Raw genomic sequence first — 19,909 nt, 5'->3', positions numbered from 1 at the left:
GTGTGATCAGGTTGGGAATTACCATTGAAGATATGCAATCAAGTGCATGGCTGCATGTTGTTGGCCCAAGAACAGGTGAAGTTTTGAAGATTGACAAAAGAACTCAGACATGGACCAGGTCCATCTTGTGAAGCACAGTCATGATCAACCTATACATGTGAGATGCACGTGAAAGAAATAAATCTAACTGATCAAGAAGCAATATCTCCTGATCTGATCGAAAATATTGCATATTGGATAAGGAGAGAAAGACTCCTTACATGAAGAGAACATAGTTTAGGAAGAAGATAGTGTTAGAGTTTGAGATCACCATGAACACTTCTACGATAGAAGAGTAGCGATTGAATCCCAGTCAAAATCTTATTACTAACCTATTAAATGTCAGTGTTGTTCTCTTTTATAGGCAATGCACATAAGCAGAAGTTAAACTTTAATTGAGAGCAAAAGAGCAAGGCGATTTTGCAAACAATTTATGTGTGATTTGAGTGTGCAATCCTGAAGCTACTTGAACGAGATAGAAGAACCAGTTCCATGTGTCTATCTTTTATTCTAGTTCAATTGTAGTAGGTGATTTTATATTGTACCCTTCAGGTTTCATAGAAGCAATTGTATTAGGTACCTAGAGTGTTCAAGTTAGAGTTAACTTGAAGTTGCCGTAACAGTTGAGGTTGTGTGCCACAACGGGATTAGAGTTAATCCTTAGGTTTACAAAGAGTTTTGTAAATGCTGTTTTGGCTCTGTGATTTTAGTAGAAGTTTGGGAAAATCCTACTGAGTAGTAGGTTATGGTTTTTTCACCTTTTGAGCCAGGTGTTTTTCACGTAAAAATCCCAGTGTTTTTTATTTTCTGTATTTATTATTCGCAAACAGTAGTAGTTGGAACACCTAGAAGAACCAGGTCCTTCTATAGTTTAGTTAAGCAAAAATTGGATACCACACAAATCACCCCCCCCCCCTTGTGTGGTATTGCCGCTTAAAATATCATTTGGTATTAGAGCAGGTTATCCTTGAAGAGGTTAACACCTTAGGAAAAGATCAAGATGAGTGCACCACCTGGAAACTGGGAAGGGCAATCCACTGCGAGGCCTCCACTCTTTAATGGTCAGTACTATTCTTGGTGGAAGAACAAGATGAGAGATCATATCATAGGAGAAGACTATGAAATCTGGGACATAGTCATTGATGATCCCCTAGCAACTACAAAGAAGAATGCTGAAGAAGTGGATGTGCCAAAGACAAGAGCTGACTACACTACTGAAGACTTGAAGAAATGAGAGAAGAATGCCAAGGCCAAGAAATGGCTTGTGTGTGGACTGGGTCCAGACGAGTACAACATGATTCAAAGATGTACCACTGCTAAGGATATGTGGGACACTTTACAAGTGGCTCATGAAGGAACTCTTCAAGTAAAGAGATCAAGAGGAACACTGCTATATTATCAATATGAGAATTTCATTATGAAGGAAGGAGAAACTATCCAGGAGATGTACACAAGGTTCACAAAACTAACAAATGAACTTAAATCTCTTGGGAGAATTATCCTTGAAGAAGACAAGGTTGAGAAAATCTTGACAAGGGTCTTACTAGTGACTTGGGAAAGCAAAATCACTGCTATTCAAGAATCAAAGAACATTGCTACTCTCAAGTTGGATGAACTGATTGGAAACCTCACTGTCTATGAACTGAGAAGGCAAACCATGAAAATGGATGCACCCAAGAAAGAGAGGAGTTTGGCTCTCAGAATAGCTGAAGGTGCAGATCTGGAGGATGATGAAATTGCCATGATCACAAGGATTTCAAAAAGTACCTAATGAGAGGAATAGGTTCTTCAAGAGGTACAACATTCAACAAACCAAGGGCTCCTAAGAAACAAACCAACGAGGGTTGTTACAAATATGGCAAGACTGATCACATGATCAAGAACTGTCCTCAGTGGGAAATTGAATGGAAGAAGGAAAGGGCTGAACGAAAGAACAAGAAGAAGGAATAGGTTCAACCCAAAAGGAACAAAGGAACAACAAAGGCTGTGGTTGCTTCTTAGGGAGAAACATCAGATGAGGATTCAGAAGATGAAGCTGGAGATGAACAAGTACTTATGGCCATCAGAGAATCAGATGATGAACAAGAGGTAAGCGTCCTTCATCTCAAAGACAAGATTAAATTTTTGTCTAAAGAAAGGTTGTCTGAACTATTGCTGGACTTCATCAATGAGTCTGAAATAATTAATAGTGAGAATGAAGAGCTGTCTAGGGAGTGTGTGATCTTAAAAGCCAAGTGCAAAAATCTAGAATCTAGGGCTAATAAGAGTGACAGTAAAAATGTGGAGTTGATGAACCAGGTTCTTGAACTTGACACCAGTATCCAAGAACTTAGGTCTGATAATTTAAAACTAAAATTAGGAACAGGTAAGAAGATAGTTGATCACACACATCTCACCTTAGAAGAAAACCTAGGAATAATGAAGGATGAGTTGTACAGGAAGGATGAGCAGATAGAAGTCTTAAAAGAAGACCTAGGGAAGGTAAAACATGAACTAGACAGAACTTACAAATGGAATAAGGCTTCTAATGCACTATCCTGGCTACAAGAACATCACAGTAGCAACAAGAGAGGACTTGGCTATGGGGCACAAGCACCTAAGTGGGACCCCAAAAGCAAGTACCTCACTCTTCCTGAAAATAAAATCTGCACACATTGTGGCAAGACTTGCCATTACAAAAATAAATGTAATACAAAAGAAAAGGCCAGTCAAAAGAACAAAGCTTTTGTTCAAGAGAAAAATAGGCTGCCTGTATGGGCTAAAAGAAATTTGATTTATCCCTTTGCCTATAGAAAGGGACCCAAACTAGTTTGGGTTCCTAAGACTAACCCCTAATTTCTTTTTGCAGGTCCAAGTGAAGGGAAGTAGCTAAATATGGTACATGGATAGTGGCTGCTCAAAACATATGATTTGAAGCAAGAATCGGTTCCTTTCACTTTAGGACTTAAAAGGAGGTAATGTCTCCTTTGGAAATGGGAAGAAAGGTGAGATTATTGGGGTTGGAAAGGTAGGTAAGACAGACTCACACTCCATTGAGAATGTCTACTTGATAGATGGCTTGAAATATAGCCTAATCAGTATATCACAACTGTGTGACAGAGGTAACCTTGTAGCATTTACCTTCTACCAAATGCTTTGTGATTAACCTTACCACTGACAAGATTGTTTTGCAGGGAAAAAGAGTTAACAATATTTACATTGTAGATTTGTTCACTCTTTCAAAAAATGAGCTCACTTTCTTGAGTGTGTTGGACAATGATCCCCTCCTGTGGCACAAAAGACTTGGTCATGCGAGTCTGAACCAACTCAACAAATTAGTCTCCAAGGACTTGGTGATAGGGTTACCTAACATCAAGTTCAAGGAAGACAAAGTTTGTGAGGCTTGTGTAAGGGGGAAACAGGTAAGATCATCCTTTAAAAGTAAGAAATTGGTAAGCACGACCAGGACGTTGGAACTGGTTCATATGGTCCAATGAGAACATTGAGCAAAAGTGGTAAGAAATATATTATGGTACATGTTGATGATTATTCTAGGTTTACCTGGGTACTATTCTTAACATCAAAGGATGGAGCATTTGATATGTTTACTGCCTTTGTTAGAAAAACTCAGAAACAACTAGGTAATCAACTTGCATCCATCAGGTCTGATCATGGAACTGAATTTGAAAATGCTAAGTTTGCTGAATTATGTGATGAGCATGGTATAGATCATAACTTCTCTGCCCCTAGGACTCCTCCACAAAATGGAGTACTTGAAAGGAAGAACAAGACTCTTGAAGATATGGCTAGGACTATGCTTCTTTCTAGTAAACCGCCTCATAACTTCTGGGCAGAGGCTGTCAACACTGCATGTTATATCATAAATAGATGTATGACTAGACCTCTTGTAGAAAAGACTCCCTATGAGCACGTGGTTTTTTCCCTATATGAATCACTCCCATAAAATTCAAGAAAATAAATTTTTTCCATTATTTGCAATTTTATAGGATTTTGTGAAAATATGTGCTAATTGTTTGCATTTCCGTGCATGTTTATTTCTGTTAAAAATCATGAAAATATCAAAAATACCATGCATTTGCATTTAGGATTTATTTTTACATTTTTAGGTTAATTAGCAAATTCGTTGCTTTATTAAAAATGAAAATCACAAAAAATGGCTTACTTTTGCATTTTTAGCCTTTTAATTTTAAATTTGTAATTTCCCTTTTAATTTAGGAGTAATTAATTGTCATAAATATTTTAGTAGTTGATCAGTTTTATTTTTTTTTGTTCAAATTAATTATTTTTAGGAGTTTAATTTAGGTTTGAATTAATTAAAATAGGGAAAGAAAATTGAAAAGAAAAAAAAGAAAGAATTAAAAACAGGACTGTTGTGTAAGGGACCAAAATGCAAAGCCCAAATCCCATTCAATCCAAACAATTTCGACCTATCCGCCCAGACCCAATCCCTAACCCGGTCCAGCCCCATCATTAAGCCAAAACGACCCCGTTTCAAGTGCATGTCATATCAGCCGTTGGATTTTAATAATCCAACGGCCCGGAACTGGTGCTTGGTTAATATACATATGTCCGAATTGGACCCCCTAGTTCCATCTGCCTCGTTTCATCTCCCAATTTCTGAGAACCCAAACCCTAGCCGACCTAAATTCCCAAACCCCTCACCGACCGGCGGCGATGACGTAAACCATTCCAATCCCCTTCAATTTAACACCCCGGAATTCCCTTCGTCCCTTCGTCCCCTCATCCCAAATCTCCAACCCGCTTCCTTCAAATTATCATCGAGCCCTTCGAATTTTAGATCGAAGACCAGAGTTCCCAAACTCTATCTCTCCAAACACCTTCAGATCTTTACCACACAACCACCTTCACCCCTCCTTTCCAAATCCATGAGTTATTTTCCCAAATCCGCCTCAAACCAGTCAAAGATCGAATCTGAAAATCAAAAAAAAGAACACTGGTTCCTGCGTGGTCACTCCTCCGTGATTTTCTTCCATTCGATAGTTCGAAACTCACCCCAAATGAATTGTCCTTGACAAAGAACAATCATTTGGGGTCAGTTTTGAGCTGTATCGAAGCCCAATCACGAGATCCACTTGAATTTCCTTTCCTATTCCTCAAATAGGTACAATCTTTTCTTTTTCTGATTCATGTTTGTGAAAACAAAAAGAAAAAAATATCATTAGACCACTATCTTATTTAGTTTTTTTTTTTAGTTTTGTTTGATTCTGTTTTCTCTTGTTTTGTTAGCCATAAGTTAGTTAGTAATATTGATTTATTTCAGATTCGTGACTGTGTGTTATTTTCTGCCCTTATTCTTTTTTGTTTTCCCTTTCAAAATTATTTTCTGATTAAGTTAGCATGATTTAAGGGCTTTTAGTGTTCTATTGGTTGTTCATATCGCCTATATTAGCATAGACCAGCATGATTGCTTTTTAGTTAGGCAGTCTTTTAATTTGATTTAGAACAATTATGGGTTCTGTTGATGTTTGCTATAATTTGTAAGTCACTAGATAGTTTTGGGAGTTTAATTAAACGAAAGAAAACTTCAGGAGTTTATCTGAGGGGTGGTTAAACTTGTCTAGGGTAAAAGAACCTGTGGGAAGGATCTAGAATAAGGGGCAGCTAGCCTCATTTGGCAATCAGAGGTCGACAACTGTCCCAATTAGTTAAAAAAGATGACTTTGCAGACTGAAAATATTCTCAATTCTGTTTCAGCACATCGGATTTTTTTTGGCCTATAAAGAGGCAGCATTTCCTTTACTCAAGACCAGACTTCAAGCCTCATTTTTCTGCACAAAAACTTCTAAAAAAGATAAAATTCATACTCTAAAAAGGCATTCAAAGTTTCTGCATCTTTTTGGGTTAAAATTCCTAAGAATTGTTCTTTCGTTTCATTGTTAGCAGTAGTTTGAGAGTTTCAAGGGATTTCTGAACTATCTGGGTCCTAAAAATGGTTTAAGGAAGCTAAAAGTGTCTATGTTGATTTGCTGCGCTACTGCTTACTGCTGAAATCCTTATCTTTTGCTTTATCTTTACTTCCAGGTACCTCTTAGACCTTATTGAATGTGAAGCTCAAACTTGAAGCATGTAATCGAATGTGGAGATTTAAGCATTAGTATCAGCTAATGTTATTTATAATCTATCTTTGTTTTATGCATTACATCAGTTTTACTATATGATCTACTGTATTTATTCGTGTTGTTGACCATACATTTAGGGTTGTATTAAACTTTAGCTTGTCATGTGAGTTTAGTTTGGATTGTTATAGTGAGGGCTTAATTTAGATGAGTAACATTCTTTGTTGGATTTTGATGGAATTGATTCAAGTTAGTAGTGATGTTAAGTTCCAGGTTAACTCTCATCATGATTTTGCTATTTTGGCTTTTGGTTTAAGTATCTGAATGAGTCTAGGATCCATTGTTGCCATTGTAATACTTAGTTTAAATGTCTGTAGTATCCTACTGTTAGAATCACTATATGTATGAGTTCAACATCAGTTAGTAGTAGTTTTAATTTTTAAAATGCATGTGGCCTGAGTATTCGCTGAGTGTATAGTGTTCTAACGTTCTACAGTTTGGATTTAAATTAGATGGTGAATATATCTTATTTGATTTGATGAATTAGTTTAGCTTAATGTAGATTAATGTTTGGGTTACTCAAAGTGTAACAGATGCTTGAAGGGTTGCAAAATAAAAATATTGAACCACACCCTTTGGATCGGTCTGGCCTATTAAATGGCCCAAGTGAGACTGCTGGGCCCAAGCTAGGCTCGCATGTCTCAGGACCTTCCCTTTTATTTTGGATTCATTTCTCAGGTCCAAGACCCCTAATGTTTCTCTTTAGTAGTTATGGCCATTTGACTTTAACGGCCCAAGGTACTGACATGTTGGTCCATTTTGTTAAAATAACCCACTGTCCAATCTATTTACGACTAATAGTTCCTTTAAGTTCAAATTATTTGCAAATGCAAGCATCTTTAGGCCCAGTTTAAATATGACTCTTTAAAAACAGAGTGAGGCATGCCATTTAATTATACCACAATGGCCCTCATAAATGTTGCATTATTTATTAAGAATGAATATTCGTAGAAAGGTCTTTAGGCATGTTTAAAATAATATTGTAATTATGTATACGTTCGCGTAACATAATTACGATTCTAAAAACCAATTCGGGGTATGAGTTCGTGCAACTTCATACAAACTTTCTTAACAATAAAAATGGGTGCTAATGGGCCGTTAATTAATTTTAGTTCATATAGTTTGAGGTGTGCCATACACCGTTAAATCATACATGACTCTTGTATTAATTTCATAACCTAGATATAAAAATGAAAAATGTTTGTAGTTTGCTTTAGGCACGTTTAATATACTATCGTGGTTGTGGACACGTTCGCGTGACATGATTACGATTTTAAAAACAAAACCGGAGTATGCGTTCGTGCAACTTTGGCCAAACCTTTCTTAATAATAATAAAGCGTTATTAATTGTGGATACGTTCGCGTGACATGATTTTTTGGCGCGCCAAGCGAATAGGTACACGTGCACGTGACCTGTTTAAAGATAATTTCTTGATTAAAAGAGGCAAATGCACATAGGTTCTAAAATGAGTAATTAGATAATTTGATTAAGTCAAGTATGATCATAGCGACCGTGTTAGAACCACGGAACTCGGGAATGCCTAACACCTTCTCTCGGGCTAACAGAATTTCTTACACGGATTTTTGTGTTTCGCGGACTATAAAACAGAGTCAAACTTTCTCGATTCGGGATTTAAACCGGTGACTTGGGACACCATAAATTATCCCAAGTGGCGACTCTGATTTTAATATAAATAATCCCGTTTCGACTGTCACTTAAATTAGAAAAAGTCCCTTATACCCTTACAGGGGTGGTAAAAAGGAGGTGTGAAACTCCCTATGAATTACTTAAAGGGAGAAAACAAATATATCCCATCTTAGGGCATTTGGATGCAAGTTCTTTGTGCACAATAATGGAAAGGACTCCCTAGGTAAGTTTGATCCCACAAGTGATGAGGGAGTATTTTTGGGATATTCTTCACATAGCAAAGCATATAAAGTGTTCAATAAAAGAACTTTGTGTGTAGAATAAAGTGTACATGTAGTGTTTGATAAAACTAACATTCTTTCTGAGAGACGGGAACATGAAGATGAAGCTATTGGGCTGGTAAAAGATTTGAGTGAAGTCTCAGCTCAAGCTAAAGTGGCTCCAAAAGAAGAAACGGGTGATGGAACAGGTTCTTCCATCCAAGGAAACCTGACATGGGGAACTGATCAAAGAGGAACTAAAACCAATCCCCTAAAGGAACCTATTCATGACCCTGTTCCTCAGCAGCAGAACATGGGAGAAATATCAAGCACAAATCAGTTGGTTGTGAAACCTCACAAGTATCAAAGTTCTCATCCTATTGAGAACATAATTATTGATCCAACCTCTGGAGTCAAAACTAGATCACAATTAAAGAATCTATGTGTTTTTGATGCTCTCATATCTCTTATTGAACCTAAAAATATTTTTGAGACTTTGCATGATGTAGATTGGGTAAATGCAATGCAAGATGAACTCAATCAGTTCGAGAGAAGTCAAGTTTGGAATCTAGTTCCAAGACCCAAGGACAGATCAATGATTGGCACAAAATGGGTCTTCAGAAACAAGCTTGATGAAGATGGAACAGTTACAAGAAACAAGGCAAGACTGGTGGTCCAAGGTTACAGTCAAGAGGACGGTATAGATTATGATGAGACATTTGCTCCAGTTGCAAAACTAGAGGCAATAAGACTTATCATAACTTTTGCAGCACACATGGAATTCACTCTTCATCAGATAGATGTCAAGAGTGCCTTCCTGAATGGCTACCTAAAAGAAGAAGTGTTTGTTAAACAACCTCCAGAGTTTGAGAGCAAGGAGTGTCCTGAACATGTGTACAAATTAGACAAGGCTCTCTATGGACTCAAGCAGGCTCCTAGAGCATAGTATGAACGATTGTCCAAATTCCTGCTTGAGCATGGCTACAAAAGAGGTAAAATTGACAGTACTCTATTCTTGAGGGAAAAAGGTAAGGATCTTCTTGTGGTACAAATATATGTTGATGACATAATTTTTGGAGAAACCACTGACAAACTAAGTAAGGATTTTGCCAAATTAATGGGGAGTGAGTTTGAAATGAGTATGATGGGTGAGCTTAACTTTTTCTTAGGCTTACAGATCAAAGAAAGACCAAATAGAACCATGATCCATCAGCAGAAATATGCAAAGGAGCTGATCAAAAAGTTTAAAATGGATGAATTAAAGGAAATAGACACCCCCATTGCAACTGCCACTAAATTAGACATAGATGAACCTGGTTCATCAGTTGATCAGAAGTTGTATAGGGGTATGATTGATTCACTTTTATATCTAACTGCCAGCAGACCTGACATAGTTTTTAGTGTAGGGCTTTGTGCTCGCTTTCAAGCTAATCCAAAGGAATCTCACTCGACTGTTGTCAAGAGGATACTGAGATATTTGTAAGGCACTACTGGTCTGTGTCTTTGGTACCCTAAAGGTAGTAATTTCAATTTAGTAGGGTATGTTGATGCTGATTATGCAAGTTTCCTTGTGGATAGGAAAAACACCTCCGGTATGGCTCATTTTCTTGGTTCATGTCTTGTATCATGGGCCACTAAAAAGCAAAATTTAGTGGCCTTATCCACTACTGAGGCTGAATATGTTGTTGCTGCCTCTTGTTGTGCTCAATTGCTATGGATCAAATAGCAGTTGGTAGATTTTGGCATTGAAGTTGGTTGCATTCCTATATTCTGTGATAACACTAGTGCTATAAGTATGACAAAGAACCTTGTTCATCATAACATGACTAAGCACATATATGTTAGGCACCACTTCTTAAGAGATAATTATGAGAAAGGATTAATCTATATAGAATTCTATGCTACTGATAAACAAATTGCTGATATCTTCACTAAAGCACTGAGTAGAGAAAACTATGAGAGGAACAAGTTGAAATTAGGGATGATTAAGATCACCTAATAAGACCAGCTCAGAATGCAAAATGAAAAAAATGAATTTTTTTGGCTAGGAAATCTGAACTTGTATAAATATCTAGATTAATTTTTACTCAGCTTCATACTGTAATTAGTATACTCTTGTGACATGTGTTAATATGACTCACTGATCTCTTACAAAATATTCTCTATTATGGCAAATTGAGGCATGTTCAAGAGAATTCTAAATGAAGAACCTGGTTCATCAGTATGAGTTCATCTGAAAGCTAAGGTATATTTTCTATACTCTGCACAATTAGAAATATAAATATTTAAATCATGAGCAGAAGTCCTATAATTGGCTCAATTCCTTAGAAAATTCTATCTGTTAGCTTTGAACCAGTTCCGTCTGCCTTAGAATTCTAAACCACAAAAATTGCCTAAAATCTAGGAAAGCTTAACTGATCATTCAAACCTGCAATTTCAGGTTGATTAGACCTCTAATTGACCACTGCTAAAGTTGTCGTTATACATTAAATATGTATTTCTCTTTAACTACACATCATTAACTCCTGCCATCTCCATAATTCTAAATCGTCAAAAATCCCTCTTCGCTTTCATTTGCTTTCTTCTCCAAAATTCTAACTCATCAATTCTCTCAAACCAGCGATCATGACAAACCCACAAAACAATCCTGGAACTCCACCACAACCCACTCCCTCTAATTCATCTACCCCTCCTCCACCTAGTATATCTCCCAAACCCAGGCTAAGAAGGGTGAAAATGCTTGCTCGAAAAATAGTAGCGTCTGGGGCTCTCAAAAAAAAATTAAATGAGAAATTAAAGGCTAGCCAAGTCCAAGAATCTGACTCCAACTCTGATTCTGAGTCATACAAATCCGCCAGTGAGGGGGGAGGACCTGGGTCTTCTGACTCTAAAAAGACTAAAGAATCTCATTCTAAGGTAAGTTCTTCTCTATTTAAAAATCTAGAAACTAGAGGTTTATTCTAGTTGGGCCTGTTAAGGATGTAGAATTACCTGAGTTACGAAGGAGTGGAGGTAAAAAGAATTCTGAAAAAGAAAAAGAGAGAGAGGGTGCATGTGGTGAAGAGAGGGGAAATGGGAAAATAGTGGTTGATCATTCACCCACTGTTGATTTATATGTGCCTTCTATATGTGGGGTTAAACAAGAAAAGGTATAAGAGAGTGGCAAGAAGTCAGGGGGAAGTGATTCTGGTGAAGCTGCTGAAGGGTTAGTTCATCTAAGCAAACAATGAGATGAACCTGGTTCATCTACTGAAGAGACCCTAGCTGACCTGTTGAAAAAGGTTGGGGCAAGTTATGATCCTAAGAAACGAAGAACTCCCACACCAAAAACCCCCAGTGCTCCTAAACCTTCCAAAAAAAGAAAGGCTTCATCCCAACAACTACTGAAATTTTATTGCCAAAGGGAAGAGCTACAAGAAGCAGGGTGAAGCAGAGTGAGAGTGATCTTCAAAAGGCTCTAGCTGAGAGTAAGAAGAAAAAGTTGGCTAAAGGAAAAGGGAAGGTTGCAGAGTCCTCAGAGGCTGTGGAGGTTGAGGAGATGGAACAGGTCCATCAGGAGGAACTTCAAATATTGGAGGTTCAGACCCCCAAGCCCAAAAAATCCAAAACTTCTTCCAAGAAGTCTTCCTCTGTGTCTGAGGCTGCTGAACCTTCATTAGCAAAGAGGACAAGGTCTGCAGTGAAAATAAACAAGTAAGAATTTCTGAAGATGAGGAATGGAGTGGAGAGGAAGAAAAAGAAGATGATGAGTCTGATGGTGAATAAGACAAGCTTGCCATGTTTGGCAAAAGAAAGATTTTGAAGGGTAGACTGTTGAAAGACCTGGTGGAACCAGGAATGATGAGACTGATGGATGCCTTAGCTGCTCAGGGGTGGAAGGACATGGTCCTTCAGATGGATGGTAGGCTAGTCAGGAATGAGATCATCGAGTTCATGGCAAATACAGAGGTTAAGGATGGCAAGGTTAACAACCTGGTGAAAGGAGTTCAAGTGTCCTTTGATGCAGAAAAACTGGGAGAGATCCTTGATATACCCTCTGAAGGGTTTGATGACTATACAAGGCAAAGGTGGCCTTGTCTGGACTCCTTTCCTACTGCCCTTGACATTACCAGGAGGTTCTGTGATGCTGAAGATGTGAATGAGGCTAGGGCTGTTCAGAAAAGTGAAATGAGGCCTCAACACAAGGTCTTGTTTGAATTTGTCAATAAGTGCCTATTGCCCAAACAAGAGAGAAGGCATATTGCAAATTATATGGACCTAGTTCTTATGGAGTGCCTGGAAAGTGGAAGGAAAATTAATTTGTCTGCCTTCATCATCAAGTTACGGGACAGGGTTATCAATGGATCAAAGGCTCATGCTACCCCCTATGGCTTTATTCTGACTACGATTCTGGATAGGTGCAATGTGCCTTTGAAGAAGTGGGAAATGGCTTCAATCAAGGATCACTTTGGCATTAACACTCTGATTGCTTATGACTATTTGGTCAATGTCATCCCAAATGAACCTGGTTCTTCAAATAAGACTCTTGTTAATAGTAAAATCAAGGCTCTTGTTCAAGAATGTGAAGCCAAGGATGCCGATATAGCTAGGCTCAAGACTCATGTGGCAGAGGTGGAATCTGAGAGAGATGCTCTCAGACTGAGCTTGCCAAGGTAAAGGGGAAGAATGGTGGAATTCTTCATAATATGCTGAATCTTCTCCAAGCCCAAAACCAACCCTCTAGCTCCCCCAAGCTTTAGGAATTCTAGATTTTGTCTCCTGAATCTGTCTAGTATCTTCAGTGACCCGAATTAGGGATATTTCTATCTTTTTGCTTATGGTTTAAATGTTTTTGTTTTTTGGTTGTGGATTGTGGTAGCAACATATCCTCTATCAATGATATCTAATGTTTTTGCTCTTATTCTATGTTAATTTTTCCTTGATAGTTTAAATATGTTTGCTTGATTACTGATGATTAAACCATGATTGCACTTGCAGTTACGCCAGTGGCCATGAGTATTTATTAAAATCTAGGAATCACACTTTGTATGCAACTTTTCGATGATGCTAAAAGGGAGAAGAGATAGTGCTTTACATATTCTGAATTATGTGATATTTATAACCTAATTAACTTGGTCCTTGATGATAAGTGAATTTTCTAAACTTTGAATTAATGGTTCAGCTGAGTTCTTACAGGATCCAAGTAAGTAAAAAGCACAGAGTTTGTCATCATCAAAACAGGGGAATTTGTTGGCCCAAGAACAGGTGAAGTTTTGAAGATTGACAAAAGAACTCAGACATGGACCAGGTCAGCTTGTGAAGCACAATCATGATCAACCTATACATGTGAGATGCACTTGAAAGAGATAAATCTAACTGATCAAGAAGCAATATCTCCTAATCTGATCGAAATGATTGCATATTGATAAGGAGAGAAAGACTCCTTACATGAAGAGAACATAGTTTAGGAAGAAAATAGTGTTAGAGTTTAAGATCACCATGAACTCTTCTACGATAGAAGAGTAGCAATTGAATCCAAGTCAAACTCTAATTACTAACCTATTAAATGTCAGTGTTGTTCTCTTTTACAGGTAATGCACATAAGCAGAAGTTAAACTTAAATTGAGAGCAAAAGAGCAAGGTGATTTTACAAGTAATTTATGTGTAATTTGAGTGTGCAATCTTGAAGCTACTTGAACGAGATAGAAGAACCAGTTCCATGTGTCTATCTTTTATTCTAGTTCAATTGTAGTAAATGATTTTATATTGTACCTTTCAGCTTTCATAGAAGCAATTGTATTAGGTACCTAGAGTGTTTAAGTTAGAGTTAACGTGAAGTTATCACAACAGTTGAGGCTGTTTGCCACAACGGGATTAGAGTTAATCCTTAGGTTTACAAAGAGTTTTGTAAATGCTGTTTTGGCTCAGTGATTTTAGTGGAAGTTGGGAAAATCCTACTGAGTAGTAGGTTGTAGTTTTTTCACCTTTTGAGCCAGGTGTTTTCCACGTAAAAATCTCTGTGTTCTTTATTTTATGTATTTATTATTCCGCAAATAGTAGTAGTTGGAATACCTAGAAGAACCAGGTCCTTCTATAGTTCAGTTGAGCGAAAATTGGGTACCACACAAATTAACCCCCCCTCTTGTGTGGTATTGACGCTTAAAATATCACATGTTATCGATGCAAAGACTTCATACAATGTCTTGCTTGGAAGGCCTTGGATACATGAAAATAAGGTGGTTCCATCTACCTACCATTAATGTTTGAAATACTACGAAGGTGAAGTCGAGAAGAAGATAATTGTTGATGATGAGCCATTCACCGAGGCTGAGTCACACTTCGTTGATGCAAAATTCTACTTGAAGAACCACATTTTGAAGGAGCTAAAAGCTGATAATGTCATGAAAAGCAAGAATGACGAGGCTATTACTGAGGAGGTACAACCTAACTTGAATAAATCTTATAGAGGGGATATTGCATCTTATGGCAAGAAAGTAACTCATGCGCTCCAATATCTCCCTAAAAGGAAGAAATATGAAGGTGAATAATCTAATCTCCAAACTAACATTCTAAAGGAGTTAACTCTTCTGGTAAAACGAATTGAGGCAGTAAAGTTGTCCTCAAAGCCACTTGCAGGGTTTGTGGCCCAAAATCGTTTGCAGAATGTGGCACTCCCTACAAAGTGAACAGATGAAGGTTTTGATCCTAACGCTTACAGAATATTTGCAAATGCTGGAGACAATCCCAATGAGCCATCAAAGTTAGGGAAGCTCGAATCAGAAGCTGCGACGAGGCAACCACGCGAAGGTTTGGGATATAAGCAACCGTCACCAGTGCGCATCTTTATAAGAAGGGCGAGCAACAATTATATCACTGTAAAAGATGAATCTGCTGCTTCTAACAAGCCTTCTGTCTTTGATCGACTTGGAAAATCAACTGTGAGGACTTCCGTGTTTGAAAGATTGGGTCCATTAAAGAAAAGGAATAAGTTCTAGAGAAATTATCGAAATACAATGACACTTTCTTCGCCCAAAATTCAGAAGATCTTTAAGGATTTCCAAAGTTTGGTTCCTTCTAGAATGAGGCGACAAACAAAAGTCATGGTTTTGTGTGATGAGCTTCTAAATGTGAAGCCATACATTGTGGTCTACACTAAAGAACGTGATGAAGATGAAAAAGTGTGGGTTCTTTGTATCATTTTACTGCACAAGGCAAGCACGATGTTTCATCTATAATGGAAGATGACGAGAAATTGGATGATGTTTTAACATGTTATCACATATCCTTCAACAATGCGGACCCTCAAGAAGATGAAGATGCAAAAGATGCTCCACCAGAACTTGAAGAAAGGGTGAAGGCAACGATTAATGCCTTAAAAGAAGTTAACCTTGGCATTGATGAAGAACCAAGACCCACATACCTAAGTGCTTTACTAGAATTTGATGAAGAAAGAACTTATATTGAGTTACTCAAGGAGTTTAGGGATGTCTTTGCTTGGAGTTACAAAGAAATGGTTGGCTTGAACCCTAAAGTAGAAGTCCATAACCTTGCAGTCAAGAAAGGCGCTCGTCCTGTTAAGCAAGCTCAAAGGCACTTTAGGCCGGACTTGGTTCCCCTGATTGAAACCGAAGTTAACAAACTCATTGAAGGATGGATTTATTCCGGAAGCTAAAAACCCAACATGGGTTTCAAGTATTGTCCCTGTAAGGAAGAAGAATGGCCAGATTCGAGTATGCGTTGACTTCAGGGATCTCAACAATGTGTGTCCCAAATATGAATTCCCACCTCCTATTCCAGACTGATGATCGGTGCTACTACTGGTTACGAGGCAATTTCTTTCATGGACGGTTCGTCGGGCTATAACCAAATTCGTATGGCACCAAAAGATAAAGAGCTTACTGCATTTCGCACCCCAAGGATATTTATTGCTACAAAGTAATGCCTTTTGGCTTGAAAAATGCTAGTGCTACTTACCAAAGGGCTATGCAGAATATTTTTGACAATCTTCTCCACAAGAATGTCGAATGCTATGTTGACGACTTGGTGTTAAAATAAGAGAGAAGGGTGACCACTTGAAAGACTTGAGAATGGTATTTGAGTTGCTCTGGAGGTACCAAATTAGGATGAATCCATTGAAATGTGCCTTTGGAGTTACTTCTGAAAAGTTCCTTGGTTTCATTATCCGACATCGAGGGATCGAAATTGATCAAGCCAAAGTGGATGCCATTTTGAAAATGCTTGAGGCTCGGGATATTCATGAATTTGAAAAGTCTGCAAGGAAATCTAGCATACCTTAGAAGATTCATCTAAAAACTAGCTGGGAGATGCCAACCATTTAGTCACCTCATGAAGAAAGGCATTCCTTTCAAGTGGGACCAAGCTTGTACCAATGCCTTTGAAAGTATCAAAACCTACTTGATGAAGCCTCCAGTTTTAGTAGCCCCTATGCCCGGAAAGCCATTGATACTATACATTGCGGCGCAAGAAAGGTCTGTTGGAGCACTGTTGGCCCAAGAAAATAGTAAGGGAAAGAAAACTCTCTTTACAACTTGAACATGATGATGACACCAAATGAGCTGAATTATTCGCCAATTGAAGAGTTGTGTTTGGTGCTAGTCTTCTCAATGCAAAAGTTGAAGCACTACTTTCAAGCTCATGTTGTCTGTCTTGTTTTTAAAGCAAATCATATCAAGTTCAAGATGTCAAAACATATTCTTAGTGATCGACTAGCGAGATGGTACCTCCAATTTCAATAATTTGAAATTTTGTACATCCCTCAAAAGGCTATAAAAGGACAAGAATTGGTAGACTTCTTGGAAGATCCCCCGATACCTGATGACTGGGATCTAACTGACGAACTACCTGATGAGGACGCAATGGTCGTTGAAGTTCAACCTCCATGGAAGATGTACTTTAATAGTGCTGTGCATCGTGGATGAGCTGGTGCTGGCGTAGCATTCGTCACTTCCCAAGGTGAAGTCTTGCCCTACTCCTTCACCTTGACACAACTATTTTCTAACAATGTTGCTGAGTATCACGCATTAATACTCGGGCTTGAAATGGCTGTTGATATGAAGCAGTTGCAATTGCAAGTCTTTGGTAACTTCCAGTTAGTGGTCAATCAGCTTTTAGGTAGTTACGAGGTCAAGAAACCTGAACTACGCCCTTATCATAATTATGCTAAAAAAATTAATGGGGTGGGTCGTTGACGTGACTATTCAACATGTGTCAAGAAAAGAAAACAAGAAGGCTGAGGCTTTAGCTGCCCTAGCTTCATCATTAACCCTGCTTGATCAAGCGCAAGTTGTTGTCTGCCAAAAATGGGTAGTACCTCCACCAAATGATGCCGAAGGTGAAGAAAATGAACTCAAGCATTTTGTCGCTATTTCTGAAGCTGAGAAAGAAGAATGGCAAAAACCTATTTTCGACTACTTAAGCTATGGGATACTTCCAGAAAATCCGAGGAGAAGGACTGACATCTGTTGTCGTGCACCTTGCTTCCTTTACTACAAATATACTCTATACATAAGGTCATTTGAGGGAGTACTCTTGCGATGCATGGGGGAAGAAGAAGCACTCCAAGCTTTGCAAGAGGCATATTCTGGTGTTTGTAGATCACACTAGTCTGGACCAAAGCTCCACTTCCATATAAAAAGGATGGGATATTATTGTTCAACGATGGTAAATGATTGCTTGGACTATACTTGAAGATGCAAAGCTTGTCAATTCCATGCAAATTTTATTCATCAACCTCCTAAAGTGTTGCACCCGATTGTTGCATCCTGGCCATTTGATGCTTGGGGATTGGATGTTGTTGGACCACTGCCAAAGTCCTCTGGTGGGCACCTATACATCTTGGCTGCAACTGACTACTTCTCAAAATGGGTTGAAGCTATTGCTCTTAAGGAAGTAAAGAAGGAAAATGTTACAAGTTTCATCCGAGTAAACATTATTTATCGGTTTGGCGTTCCCCATTACATAATAACGGATAATGGAAAGCCATTTGACAATAGGTTGATGAACAAGATTTGTGATCTCTTTGGCTTTAAGCAATGCAACTCTTCTATGTACAATGATGCCGCCAATGGTCTAGCCAAGATATTCAACAAGACTCTATGCAACTTTTTAAATAAACTTGTCTCTAAATCCAAACAAGACTGGCATGACTATATGGAAGAAGCTCTGTAGGCATAGAGGACAACTCAGCGCATACCAACACAAGCGACCACTTATGCACTCGTTTATGGAGTCAAAGTTGTCTTACCACTCGAGCATCAAATACTTTATTACGATTAGCTATTCAATAAGGGATCACTGATGAAGAAAATGCTTGACTTCGATTAGAAGAGTTGGAGTCTCTTGGTGAGAAGAGATTGTGTCACGACCCAAATTCTCCCTCCGTGAATTGTCGTGATGACACCTAGTCTTTACGACTAAATAAGCCTAAAATTTGCAAAAATGAAATGAAAAACATAAAAGTTAACAACTAATAGTAACAAATAATTTAAATAAGCATTTGAGATGTTGCTCGGCATATAGAATAATCAACTCTCGAAATATACACAACTCTCCCAAGACCCGGAACACCGTAAATCACAAGCTTCTAAGAATTTCTAACTGTTCTATACATCATAGTGTAAAGATATAAGGGAAGAATCGACATAAGGGATTAGAGGGGGACTCCGAGGTCTGCAGACGCGGGCAAATGTACCTTGAAGTCTCCTGAACAACGGCAATTGTACAACTAAACTTGAGGCTAGTAGGAGGTACATGGATTTGCACATGAAAAATATGTGTAGAAAAGGAATAAGTACACCACAATGATACCCAATAAGTTCCAAGCCTAACCTCGGTCGAGTAGTGACAAGGTCAGGTCAGGGCACTATTGGTATATATATATAAAATAAGATATAAAACGATAAAATAAAGACTGAAATTTAACAAGAAAGAATCACAGAAAGATAATGGTACAGTACCCAGAGATAACAACAGGGGATCTCTCGAGATACCGTCTCGTAGTCCCAAGCGTAAATGTGTAGGGGGATCTCCCGGAATACTATTTTGTAGTCCCAAAATTAATATGCAAGGGGATCTCCTAAAATACCATTCCGTAGTCCCAAAGTAATTATGCAAGACAGTATCAAATCCTAAGGGGAGTTCCCCCACACAAGGTTAGGCAAGTCACTTACCTCGAACCAAGCTCAATCAATCGGTAACAATGCTTTTTCCACGAATATCCGACTCTGAATAGCCCAAATCTAGAAAAAAGCAATTCATATCATAAATACAACTGTAATAAACTAATTTAATTAATAAAATCAAAGCTAAAGCAAGAAATAAAAAAAATTACCTTAAAAAGTCTCCCTGGGCCCACGTCTCAGAATCTGGTAAAAGTCACAAATATGAACACCCATTCATTCACGAGTTCACTCGTACCAAAATTATCCAAATCCGATATCAAAATCCCAATCAAATCTCAAAGACCTAGTTGAAGAACTTCCAACTTTTTCCCACAAATCTCTCACCCAAATTCCTTAATTTAATGATGAAACCAACTATACATTTATGAAATACAACCAAAAACGAGTTAAGACTTATTAACCCAAAGTTCTCTCTAAAATATCCTTGAATTATTGCCTTAATCTGAGCTCTCAAAGTCCCAAATTGAAAATGGGATAAAACCCTCGACTTAGCCCTTTTTTCTGCCAGTGATCTCGCTTCTACGAGGGGTCCACCGCATCTGCGGTTCCGCACCTACGAAAAAATCATCACAGGTGCGGACTTAACTTAAGTCCAAGATTTTGCATCTGCGTAAGGTGGGTCATATCTGTGCACCCGCTCCTACG

Source organism: Nicotiana tabacum, chromosome 20 (assembly GCF_000715075.1).
Source record: "Nicotiana tabacum cultivar K326 chromosome 20, ASM71507v2, whole genome shotgun sequence".
NCBI classification, from domain to species: domain Eukaryota; kingdom Viridiplantae; phylum Streptophyta; class Magnoliopsida; order Solanales; family Solanaceae; genus Nicotiana; species Nicotiana tabacum.
The sequence above is the reverse complement of the archived record's forward strand: the minus strand, read 5'-3'. Positions refer to the sequence as shown.